Below are 12,825 nucleotides of genomic sequence, written 5' to 3'. Positions count from 1 at the left end.
TAATCATCCATCTTTCAAATTTAGTGTTAAAACTGAACTCCGAACTTAAATTCAGTTTCAGAATCAACTTCTAGAATCCAAGTTCCGAGTTCAATTCCAGCATGCAGGTTCTGAATTCAGAACCTGAATCCTGGAAACGAATTCTGAAACTAACTTAATTTAGGAATTAAATTCGTAAACTGAGTTTAGGAATTATATAATGAAACTGAGTTCAGTAATTAAATAATACTTCAGGCTTCAGTTCCAAAATTCTGATTTGGAGATCAAAAATTTTGTTCCATGATCGAGATCTTGTATTCATATCTTAAACTTGTTTCCGAATTCTGAAGTTGAACTAACCGTACAATTTATCAATCGGGCAGGTCTTGTTAGATGCCAGACACATTGATTTTGGGTGTACCGGATCTTCGTTCCCAGTTCCGGAAGTACCGGAAATCACTCCAATTTCTCCGAAACGGCAGAACCGATTTTCCCAATTCTTAGATTCAAATGAAAGATATTATGTCGCCAGAAATTGATGACGAATTTTGTCTGGATCCGGCTTCCGGTTCCGGAATGACATGGTGAAGTGTGTATGAAATTGCAACCCGTCATTTAGAATATGCTTTGTGATAGATTTTTTTTAAACAATAAAAACAAATAGTTAAAACAACAATGTGGGCATTTGCCTCTTCGGGCCAGAGAAGTCTTCTAACCCCTATGTGCGGGGTTGGGAAACGAACCCAGATGGGCTGCGTGAAAGGCATCGACTTACCCATCACGCTATACCCGTACCCCTAGTTAGTGCACTAAATTTAATTTTTTTGCACATATCACCCTATAATTTCGGAACCAGAAGTCGGATTCGAAAAAATTCTGCAACTTAGTGTGGGACTATAAGACCTTTCATTTTAATCTAAGTTCACGAAAATCGGTTAAGCCATTTCCGAGAAAAGTAGACTAGTATCTGTTTCAAAGTCGAACAGGTTACGCTAATTTATGTGCAACAAATATTCTTGTTCTTATTGAAAATTAAAAGTTTTCGCGAATGCCTTGATAATATTTGGAAAGTTATATGAGAAAAGCAACATTTCTCTACTAGATGGACTAAAACAGATTTGTTACATCGCCATTCTATTTTTTTAAAAACACGCTTCCCGGTAACTCCGGAACCGGAAGTCGGATCTGGATCAAATTCAAGAATTTTGCATAGGAATTACCGTTCATTTGAATTTAAGGTTGAGAAAATTGGTTGGAACATATCTGAAAAATTGAAGTGAGATCCATTTCTTCAGATATTGACAATTATTCCCAGTACTGGATACCAAAAACCGGTATGTTCGATGCGAGTTTGGGTCTAAATTTTTTCATCATCATTTTTGCGATTTCAGAATTATCGTTCAACAGAATAAATTCAAATGTTTTGCATGATAAAACGCATCATTCGAACAACATTTTTCCTCTGCAAAATATTGTTTTTATTTTCGTGATAACTGCTACTTTACGCAACCCGCCTACTACATACGCCTACTGTTTCAATTCAAAGTTACTGATTCAACTAACAATATCTGTTGATTTTCTCACAGTGCTGAAAAAGTCCACTTCCACTAGAACGAGTTCTAATATCGGTAATAGAAACCCGAGACTCAATTCGGCATATTCCATATCTCTTTCTTATGATCCTGTCTATCACCTGATCAAGGCTGCCGGTTCAGCATAGCCCCGGAAGAACGGAATGTTAATGTCGGTCTCGGTAGGCGGCAGCCATTCAGTGAAAATCATTAAGTATTAATTAGTTTTGCGACGAGAGCCATTTGAACGCTTGGGTGCTCAAGCGTTCTGTGCGAAAGCCACACCCCAATTTCCCCTGTCAGGTCGATTGAATCATATACTACCTCCACCGGCAAGATTGATTGTGTTCCTTCGTGCGCCCATCAAGGATAATTAAAAGCAATTCTGCCGGCACTCGACGGGCGAACCAAAGGGATGCCAGAGCACGTAGTCGGAACTGCACCCCGAAGCTTTTTATCGTCTTTTGCTTTCTCTCATTAATTATTATTGGTTCCGAGTCAGGACCTCTTCGGTAAACGATTCGCTTTCCGATAGGAAAGATAACGACAAATCACGAGTTCGAGTGAACTTCCGAACGGTGGCAGTTTTCCAGCCTGACTGATAAAAGAAATGCTAGGACGCGGCTGGGGTGTTTTGATGTGGCAAATCAGCTACTAGGAGCTATTTTTTTCTTCAAAATCGAAATGATAAACCGCTAGACTTACCAACTCTTAAAATAGTAGAAAAACAGTGATTACATACCTGAAAAAATAAATAAAACAGAAAATAAGTTCAAGAAATCTAAAGTTTGAACTGAAGGGAATAATAAGTGAAAGGTGCTTATGTGCAAATCAAGCAATGAAACGAAACAAGATCTATTGTATAAAAGAGTTTTCAAATAACTGAAATAAAAGCTTTTGATGATAACCTATTACTCAAGGACGGTTTCAGTTTGTGATCTGCTTTTTTATGCATATCTGCTAAATTGAAAGTATGGAACAAATCGGCTTACATAAATATTTGCATAATATTGGCACTGCTGTCAAGCTGCTGATCATATTTCTAATGATTTGGAGAAAGAATTATTTTATTTCGTTTATTACAACTCGAAATATTCACGATTTAATCCTACCCATTCTTTCACATAACAAATTTCGTATTGGCGCCCTATAGTAAAATAAGACGTATTCACGTCCAAATTAAACAGTTGTCAGAACCAATAAAATAATTCTACATATAAAGAAAAAACATACATTACTATTTCGGTTTTGCTGTGAACAAAGCCGATTTTTTTAACCGATGCTGTCTACCATCAAAGAAAAATGTTGGGAAAGAAAAACAGGAAAACATTCACGTCAAAAAACATCTTAATTCAATATCATTCGAAAAAATTTCCTCTAATGCAGATGTGATGAAAAATAAAACATCTGACACCACTTGCATACCCTGAAGTCAACAAAACACATTCAAACCAATAAACAAAAAATCCAATTTAAAAAAAAACAACAACAAAAGTATGGGCAAATTTTCGACTTAGAATCTACCTTAAAACCTACACTAAACTGATTATTTTCACTTCCGATTTGCATATTTAAACAGATAAGTAATTCATATAGTTTTTTTTGCAAACATTTATAGTGCTTCAAATGGCTGATTTAGAGAACTTTCACGGTCGTTGTTCACTTTTCGGTACAGATGACCGGCAGCTGGATGACGCAATCGCTCTTGTTTGGAGCGAAACTCGCACAGCGAACGGCCCGCAGCAGAACTGCTTCCTGTGCTGATTGATTCAATACTGAAGCAATTTTTGTGAAGGGATTTTCTGTTACAACTTGAAACTTTTTCACAATTCTAAACCTACTTGTATTGTGTAATGGGGAAAAGTAACTCATATACTAACTTACTAACTAGTACAGAGAGCGAATCGATTCATTTGAAGATTGCGTCGATTTTTGTCGAAATTTGCTTATAATATTATGTGACATTATATCTAATGGTTCTATATTTGTGATTCTGTGTTACTCATTTGTACTAAACCAAGGAGGACGCTTCAAAATCATTTTCATAATTTTATTCTGTATCCTTCGAAGCGTTTTCTTCCTGGTGGAACAACAACTTGACCAAATTGGAACTGCATAAAGCAGTAAATTGATAATTTGTTTTTAGACAGAGCTTAGAATTTCTGTTTATAAGAGGATATAAACATTTAATATATTTATCACACTTTGCCTGGATTCTTTCAATGTGATCCTTGAAAGTGGGTTTTTTGTCATACGTTAAACCTAAGTATTTAGCTTGATCAGACCATGTCAATTCCAAGCCATTCAATTTGAGAATGTGATTATTGTTTGGTTTGAGAAAAGGAGCCCTTGGCTTATGAGGAAAGATAATTAATTGCGTTTTTACAGCATTTGGTTTAATTTTCCATTTTGACAAATAATAACTGAAAATATTTAACTTCTTTGCAAGCGACTGCAGGTCACTCTTAGATTTCTACCTGCAGACTTGTGTCGTCACAGAATAGCGATTTCTGACAACCAACGGAAGATTAGAAGTGAAAATATTATACAAGATTGGAGCTACGCTCGAACCCTGCGGAACACCTGCTCGTACGGGTAGCAATTCAGATTTACAATTCTGATAGCTAACCTGAAGAGTACGATCAGTTAAAAAATTTTGAATCATTTTGATTAAATAAATAGGAAACTGGAAATCAGACATTTTTGCTATTAAACCTTTGTGCCAAACACTGTCGAATGCTTTTTCTATGTCTAGAAGAGCAACTCCAGTGGATAACCCAGAAGATTTATTTGATTTGATCATGTTCGTTACTCTGACAAGTTGATGAGTAGTTGAATGTTGATAACGAAATCCAAACTGTTCTGGTAAAAAAAATTGAATTCTCATTTATATGAGACATCATTCTCAACAAGATATTTTTTTCAAAAAGTTTACTGATAGAAGAAAGTAAGCTAATTGGTCGATAACTTGATGTTTCTGCTGGGTTTTTATCAGGTTTGAGGATAGGAATTACTTAAGCGTTTTTCCATCTTTTTGGGAAGTAATCTAATGAAAAACACTTGTTGAAAATTTTAACCAGAAGTCTCAAGGCAACATCGGGAAGATTTTTAATAAGAATATTAAAAATTCCATCATTACCAGGAGCCTTCATGTTTTTAAGTTTCCTAATTATTGACTTAATTTCATCAAAATTCGTCTCAATAATGTCATTTGGTGGGACTTCATTTTCAATAGGACTCACAAAGTTCAAATTAAAATTGTGGACACTCTCGAACTGCTGAGCAAGTTTTTGAGCTTTTTCGCCATTTGTAATAAGTATTTGATTTTCTTCCTTGAAAGCAGGAATTGGTTTCTGAGGTTTCTTAAGAAACATAGATTTACTCTTTTGCGAATTTTCATTTCGCAAAAGAGTAAATCTATGTTTAATTCCTTTTAGTAAATCCTTAACTATGTTTTTCATAGCAGGATCACGAGAACGTTGATATTGTCGTCGACAAACATTCTTTAACCGAATGAGCAGTTGAAGATTGTCATCGATGATAGGAGAATTTAATTTAGTTTGAGCTTTGGGAACTGAAAGATTTCAGCTTCAATAATGCAATGATTGAAATTATCTATCGCTGTGTCGATGTCCGATTTCTCACATTGAAAATCATGTGGGTCATGAAACTATTTTAGAAAATTCTGCTAAAATAGTTTAATGACCCACATGATTTTCAATGTGAGATCTGTAATCCAACCAATTAGCTCTATGGTAGTTGAATATAGAACTAATATAGCTTCGTTGGAAAGTCTTAATGTTACAGGAAGGTGATCTGAGTCAAAGTCAGCATGTGTCATCGGTTCACTACAAATGTGACTTTGATCTGTTAGAACCAGATAAATCGTAGAAGGATTTTTCACGGAAGAGAAACAAGTCGGATTACTAGGATGAAGAACTGTGAAGTAACCAGTAGAGAGTTGATTATGAAGTATTTTACCATGACTGTTATATTGCCTACAATTCCACTGGACATGCTTTACAGTCAAGTCCCCTATCACGAAAGATTTCGGTCGATATCTTGTGAGTTTTTGTAAATCGCCTTTAATGAAATTTAATTGTTCGCCGGTGCATTGGAATGGCAAATATGCTCCAGCGATGAAATAAATTCCATGAATGGTTTCAACTTCGATTCCCAAGCTTTCAATAACTTCAGTATTGAATGAAGGTAAAAGTCGATGTTTAATTTGCCGTTGGACAAAAATGGCAACTCCACCACCCGTTCCAGTAAACCTGTCAAATCGATGAACCACGTAATATGGATTGCTTTTCAATTTGACGTTTGGTTTAAGAAATTTTTCTGTCACAATGGCAATATGAATTTTGTGAACTTTGAGAAAATTATAAAATTCATCTTCACTCGATTTCAAAGATCGAGCATTCCAGATTAAAATATTCAAATAATTATTTAAAATCACTGTTAAAATTTTAAATTCATTATAATTTTATTTGCAAATTGCCATCCGATTTGAAATGGTTCAAAAAGTGATGAAGTCGAATTCAGTGAAAAAGTTGATCTTGTAGGTAGATAATTTTATTTTCCGTTATATCACCTAAATCTACTTCGTTTAAAGAAGCGAATGGCATTGAAGGAATATTGGTAGATAGATGTTTACCTGTTACACTAGTGTAACTGCAATTAGAAGAAGATGATTTTGGCTTATCTACCCATTAATAAATTGTGTTCGTTAGAAGATGAACTGGAACTCGTTCCTGTTTTTTGACTATTTACATTAGAAGAATTAGGAGGTATTTGTCCACCTGTTACCAAAGCATAACTGTCATTAGAAGAAGATGATGACGAGATCGATCTACCTGTCAATAAATTGTTTTCGTTAGAAGACGAATTGTAAGGCGTACCTGTTCTTTGTTTTACATTCGAAGAAATAAGTACCCTAGTAGAATTAGGCGTGGAATTTGTATCGCTTTTTTTAATTTTCAGGTAGGTTCTGTAAATTTTAGGTCGATGATTTGACTTGTTGACTAAACGAACGAGTATTTAAAATTTTTTCTCTGACAGGACATTTCAAATAATTGGATTTATGATTTCCATCGCAATTTGAACATGTAAATTTATCAGTGGTTTTATTCATTGAACAAACGTCTTTTGAATGCAATTTACCACAGTTCAAACACTGTATGTCTTTTGGTTCCATGGCCGAAGCCTTGAAAACGACAACATTGTGTTAAGTTTGCAATACGATTATGCCGTTTAGAATGTTCCCAATGAATTTTAATGTGGAAAATGAAACGTACTTTTTCTAAAGTTTTCAAATTTTTTATATCACTTCGATTGAAGTATATTAGGTAAAGTACATGAGAAATTTCAGAGCGTGGTTTAGAAGTACCATTCGTTTTTTTTTTCATAAGTATTACTTGGGATGGGGTAAAACCAAGCAATTCTTTTAGTTCATTTCTAATTACATCAGTACTTTGATCATTTGATAAGCCTTTCAAGACAGCCTTGAAGGGTCTGTCTGATATTATATCATATGAATATAATTTATGAAGTTTCTCGGACAAATATCGGATAAGACGTTCGTAATCTTCCAATCCATCAACCAAGACTCGACATTCTCTATTTCGTCCGATTTGAAATGAGACTTTTACTTCCGGGAGAAATTAGAAAGCTCAGTACGGAATGCTCTGAAGTCGGAAATTATCACCGTCACTGGTGAGATAGATTGTTGTTTCTTCCCAGAACGACAAGCGTCAATTTTGGGATTATTTGAAGAATTTTCTTCTATGTCGCTACAATCGGATTCAGGAAGAATCTCGTAAATATTGTTAGACGGCATAGAATCAACGGAAGGGAAATCCGTCCGTTGTCTTTTATTTTTACATTCAGATTCTATAAGATCGTCAATGTTGTTAGAAAAATTGGTCGCATCGTCCTGTCTCGACTAACGGTGCAGCTACGACAAAGTTTTATCACATATACTCGGTAAGTTTAGCTGCGAAACTAATTCGAGGCTCACTACATCAAAACCGTTTAGTGCAACAGAAGATATTCGCGATTTAGTTTTACTCATTCTTCCACAGGAGGTATTTCAAAAAGGCGCCCCATAGCAAAGTAAGATGAATTCATGTCAAAAAATCAAGTAATCCAAAGCCTCAAGTTGTCTTTCTTCAATTACAATTATAGTTACCAAAAAAAAACTCATAATATTTACTATAAAACTCAAACTCGAACTTCCCACACTTCAAACACGACAATGTGTCATAAATTAATGTTTCGAAAACACTCTTCCATATACCACCACTTCACACAATTATCGTAATTGTTTTAAAACGCTGATGTGATAATCATAATTACGACCACAAAGTGATACCCAGCATACATTAAATTTCCATAAAAGCGTGAACATTAAACACATGCAAGTCAACACAAACACACAAAAAAACTCTCAAATTACTCTTCATTTGTCATATGAAGTTAACTAACAGCAATCTGTCTCTCGTTAAAATTCAGTCTAGAATCGAACAAAGCTTCATGAGCCGTAGTCGGCCGATGAAAATGTCCGGCTTTGTTTGACCGAAGCATCCAGCCGTATGTTCACATTTCTCCAATAATCCTAATGATCACGAATTGCAATCAACTTTGTCAGCCTCAATCACCCTTACGTAGAATCTCCCTGCACGAGTGGCTGCCGGAAGCAACTCCTACGCTCCGTTCGAACCAGAGTCCGAGGCCGAAAAACAAGCGAGACTTCCAGTCCCGGACCCGGACCATAAATAAGCTGAATGAAGCATCACAGAGGGGGGGGGCAAGGGTCGCATGGGTGAAAGTGATTCCGTTATAACTTGTGCTTCCGGTCGTCCGTGACCTTTTCGATTCACATCGATTTCGTCAGCATTTCATCACGAGCCCGGATGGCAGAAACTAATTTCCTTTACTGATGGATTTTTTTTTTGGTATTTGGTCCATACGGAGAATATTTTTGGTCGTTGTTAGCAGGGAAACTGTCACCAAAATTTCGTAATCATTCGTCTTGGTTCATGGGAAGTTCATTTTTATGTGGAAAGCAATCTGAATCTAAAATGTAATCACCGTAATCCAATCAAGGACTCGATCCGTGCTGCACATGGCTTCTCCCCGATTAGGGATGAAACCTTATCGTTCCCATCTATCGTTTCTAACGACGTGGGAATAAGACGAAAAATCTATCGAAAAGTTGTATCCCCTATTAATATTTCTGTTTGTTCTCTGTTAAGATTAGCAAAAGTTTGCGGCTATGCATGAACAACTTTCGAAAGGTCCTCAATCGTTTGTAAAAATCTTCTCCACATCGACCACTTCGGAAAACTTTCTTCCGACTAGCAAGCACACATGGGTGCTCTATCTTCATCCCTCGCAGGATGCAACGACTGATAGAAAATTTCCTGGGAAAGATAGACGATAAAAGTTAGTCAAAAGTCACCTGCTTCACCCTTTCGAACTGCAAAGTGCTGGATTAATCGCAATAGTTATTCGATGATATTTTCCATACTTTCTTCGAACCAAACTACTCCGTTAGTAAACATCTACCGAAGCAGTAGGACATGTAAAGCGGAGCGTAAACTCCTGCGTTGGCCCTATTTGTGAAAGCTGTTAATAAACAGCACTTTTCGACGTAATTCGTTTTGCTGCTCCGTCGGTTGGTTTCGCTCCTGTTCATTTAGATCGAAAATAAGCTTCCTGCGGATCTTGAATTCGTAAATATTGATTAAACTAGGTGGCTCATGTGCATCGTTGTGATTGTGGGTCAAAGCAGCAACATTATCTCTTCTCCATATCTTCGGAAATATGTTCAGCATTTTACGATAAAATTTTCAGTAGTATGCCAATTCCAAAAATAACTCAAAGTTGAACTTTTCTAAAATGTTTGTTATCAATGAGCATTAAGGTGAAATGCAGCGAAGTGCGCGAGTCGGCGTTTATGATCAATAATTGTAAAACTAGACAGAATTTCGAAGAACCAAAAACACTGAAGTTTTCACAATTAAATTTATCATAACTAAGTATTCTTTGAATTTTGAAATATTTTGCTTTGCCGAGCAGTAATTGGTTTTTGAAATGTATACATGATAACTGTTCCGTTCCAAGGGGATGGTTTTAGAACTGAAAAAAGTGTTTGAAACAAAGTTTCGCAAAGAATCTGAAAAGGTAACTCAAAATTACAAAAAACTTTAGCCAAAATAACCGAAATTTGAAAAAGTTTCAAAAATTTTTTTTGAGATGACACTAAGATTTAGTGTTTCATATAGTTTTGAGACTTTAGGCATCAAACATTTTTTTCGATTTTGGAAATTTCATGTATGCCGGGCAGCACCCCTTACGCATGTCCGATTTAGCTCAAATTCCTGTTTTAATCCAATTAGTGGTGTAACGATGCCTTTCTCATATCAATCATACTATCATCTATAAAGATGATGATGGTGGTCCCACCTCATACCCCTACAAAGGTGTGAGCTGAACGAGTTATCTAAGTGATAATTAATATTATTACATGCTTTAACCAGTAATCAAAAATTGAAACGAGCTGGTTAACTTAGCAGGCATAGATATTCCTTCGATAGAGCAGCTGAACAAAAAGAAATTACTATACTACATTATATATTACAGTTACTATCCAGGGTTGATCAAGGAAATTTCCAACCCGGGAAGATCCTTGAACAAATTAAGAATCGAACCCTATATCTCGACCAGTTTCAGACAATAATTCACCAGGCCCTTCCCGCCGGACCAGTTCATCGTTATCACCACCAGCTACGATGGAATAACGAGACTACGAATGAGCAGAGCCAAGCCCAATTTCATCAACAACTGTAGATCCCAGCATAACCCAAGAAAACTATAATTGGTCGCAAACAATAACATCTCTTAATTTAGCCATATTCCCTTTCTAGATTGTCTTTGACTGCGTTACGCGCGCGAGCTCAAACTTTTGTAGACAACTCATTTATCTTTTATCTATATCAACTCTAGAATACTAATAACAAAAAATCCATAATCATCATACAGATCATTATAACTTCTAACATCTACAAAAAAAAACTAAACAACGCCATCTGGAAGACTCATGCAACACTCAATTCATCGACCACTGCCGATCGCCTGCTGAAAGCTGGATTTACGAGAACCCGAGATGACATAGTCTAATGATACTATTCTAGTTTTAAGTTAGTCGTTAATTAAGATTAGAAAATACCCTTGGCATCTTAGAGCTTAAGCAGTGTGCCTAAAATTATATTACATTATTGAATAAAACAAAAATCTAAAAAAAATAGTGATAAGTCAAAATACATTCTTCTTCATTTTACATAATTTTTAAGAAATCATATTATAATGAATATTTTAAAATCGGTTCATAAGACAGATTTTACATGTGAAATACATAAGTGTTTGAACTCGTTTAGAGTTGTAGCACGTTTAATTTGTCTGGGCATCGAATTGAAAAAAAAATATTCCTTTGTACAGTAGCGAATTCTGTGATCTGCCTAATAGAAAGTTTGGTGTTCTTACATCTGATGCATTTCTGGTATTATATCTATGTAAATCACTTCCTCTCTCAACTCGATCACACAAATATCGAGACAGCATACCATTTATTAATTTAAAAATTAACACCATTGTTAAGTAATAAATTCTTTGTTTGACCGAAAGCCATTGTAATGCACTCAGCAGAAAAGTAGAGGACGTGTATCTATTACATTTAAGTATCAATCGCATGACATTATTTTGCAGTCGCTGTAATTGCATGATTTGTATACTATTAGCAAGAAACAGAATGGATGGACAGAAGTCAATGTGTGGTGAAATGATTGATTTATACAGAAGAATATTACTACTGATCGTTGTCATTTTTCAAACGACACAATACTCCGTACTTTTTGGCAATCTTCCTGATTACGTTATTAATGTGAGATTTGAATGTTAACTTTTCATCAATTACGACTCCAAGATTACTTCATCTCTCTAACGCGATCAATAATCTCACCATCAATTCCTACGTTAGCATCATGTCTAGTGTTCGCAAAAGAAATAACCATGTATTTCGTCTTTGCGACATTCAATTTCAATTGTTTGAACTTTAACCAACGTGCTAGAGAATGTAGGTCTTCGTTTAAGTGTGCAACATCTTCATTAAAATCCTTAGATGCTATAAACAGAACCGTGTCGTCAACACATAAATTGATATCACAAAACCGTAAAACTCGTTTCATATCATTAATATACATAATAAATAAAATTGTTTTCTATCATATAAATAGCTTTCAAACCATTTGTATGCTACTCCTCCAATGCCAAAGCGTTGTAGAGTTTGTAACAATAAAGGTCTTGAGATTGTTTCAAAAGCGCGCTTTAGATCCAAGAACACGGCAAGAATAGTCTCCTTAACTTCGATTCTCTCTTTCCATTTTGCTAATATCAGATTTAAAGCGGTTTCGAAAGAGTATCCCGATTGCTCCGGCATTGGCAAATTATTACCGTTCAAATAGTTCATCAACTGGTCCTTAACTACATGTTTAATACTGTGGTATTCTTATAAATAATTTTCTTCGATTCTTGAAAGAATAATCGAAATCGGTTTGTTTGGCCGTCTACTGAAAAAAACTATCCATTGGAAAAGATTTGAGGTCGATTTAGAAAATTCTTTACGATTTTTTGCCCTTTTCAATGATAGTATAACATTTATAATACACTTTTCCCTATATTTCCGGATCCGCTGGTCGGATCCGGATGAAATTAAAAAATACCGTACGGGACTACAGGACCTTTCATTTGAAGCCTAAGTTTGTGAAAATCGGTCGCGCCACCTATGAGAAAAGTTTGAACACATATTTTCATTTTGTTGCACATTTTACCCCATAACTTCAGAACCGAAAGTCAGATAAAAATGAAATTCATGTATTTAGACTTAAAGAATTTTCCTTTGAATGTTTGTTTGTGAAAATTGGTTGAGCCATCTCCGAAAAAAGTTGGTGCACTCATTTTCACAATTTTTGCACATTTTACCGCATAATTCCGGAACCGGAAGTCAGATCCAAATGAAATTTAGGAATTTAGTATGGGACCTACAGAGCTTTCATTTGAATCTTAGTTTGTGCAAATACTCATCAAACTGGTTTAAAAAATACTCATATGGTAAGGGTTTTCAAGAAATTTCAATAAACCGGAAGTCGCCATCTTGGAATTCAGAACCACCTCAAACATAGGTTTTCCGACATCTATACATCACACCCGTTCCGAA

At 35.5% G+C, this 12,825-nt stretch overlaps 1 protein-coding gene across 10 annotated transcripts in view; it reads right to left on the bottom strand.

Annotated features, from left to right (window-relative positions):
* The window catches only part of LOC131438511 (alpha-catulin), a 475,173-nt gene that overhangs the window by 340,065 nt on the left and 122,283 nt on the right, over window positions 1–12,825 (bottom strand). The gene's annotated exons all lie outside the window — the stretch shown is intronic.

This window comes from Malaya genurostris, chromosome 3 (assembly GCF_030247185.1).
Source record: "Malaya genurostris strain Urasoe2022 chromosome 3, Malgen_1.1, whole genome shotgun sequence".
NCBI lineage: Eukaryota > Metazoa > Arthropoda > Insecta > Diptera > Culicidae > Malaya > Malaya genurostris.
Note: the sequence above shows the minus strand (reverse complement) of the source record. Positions and strands in the feature narration are given on the sequence as shown.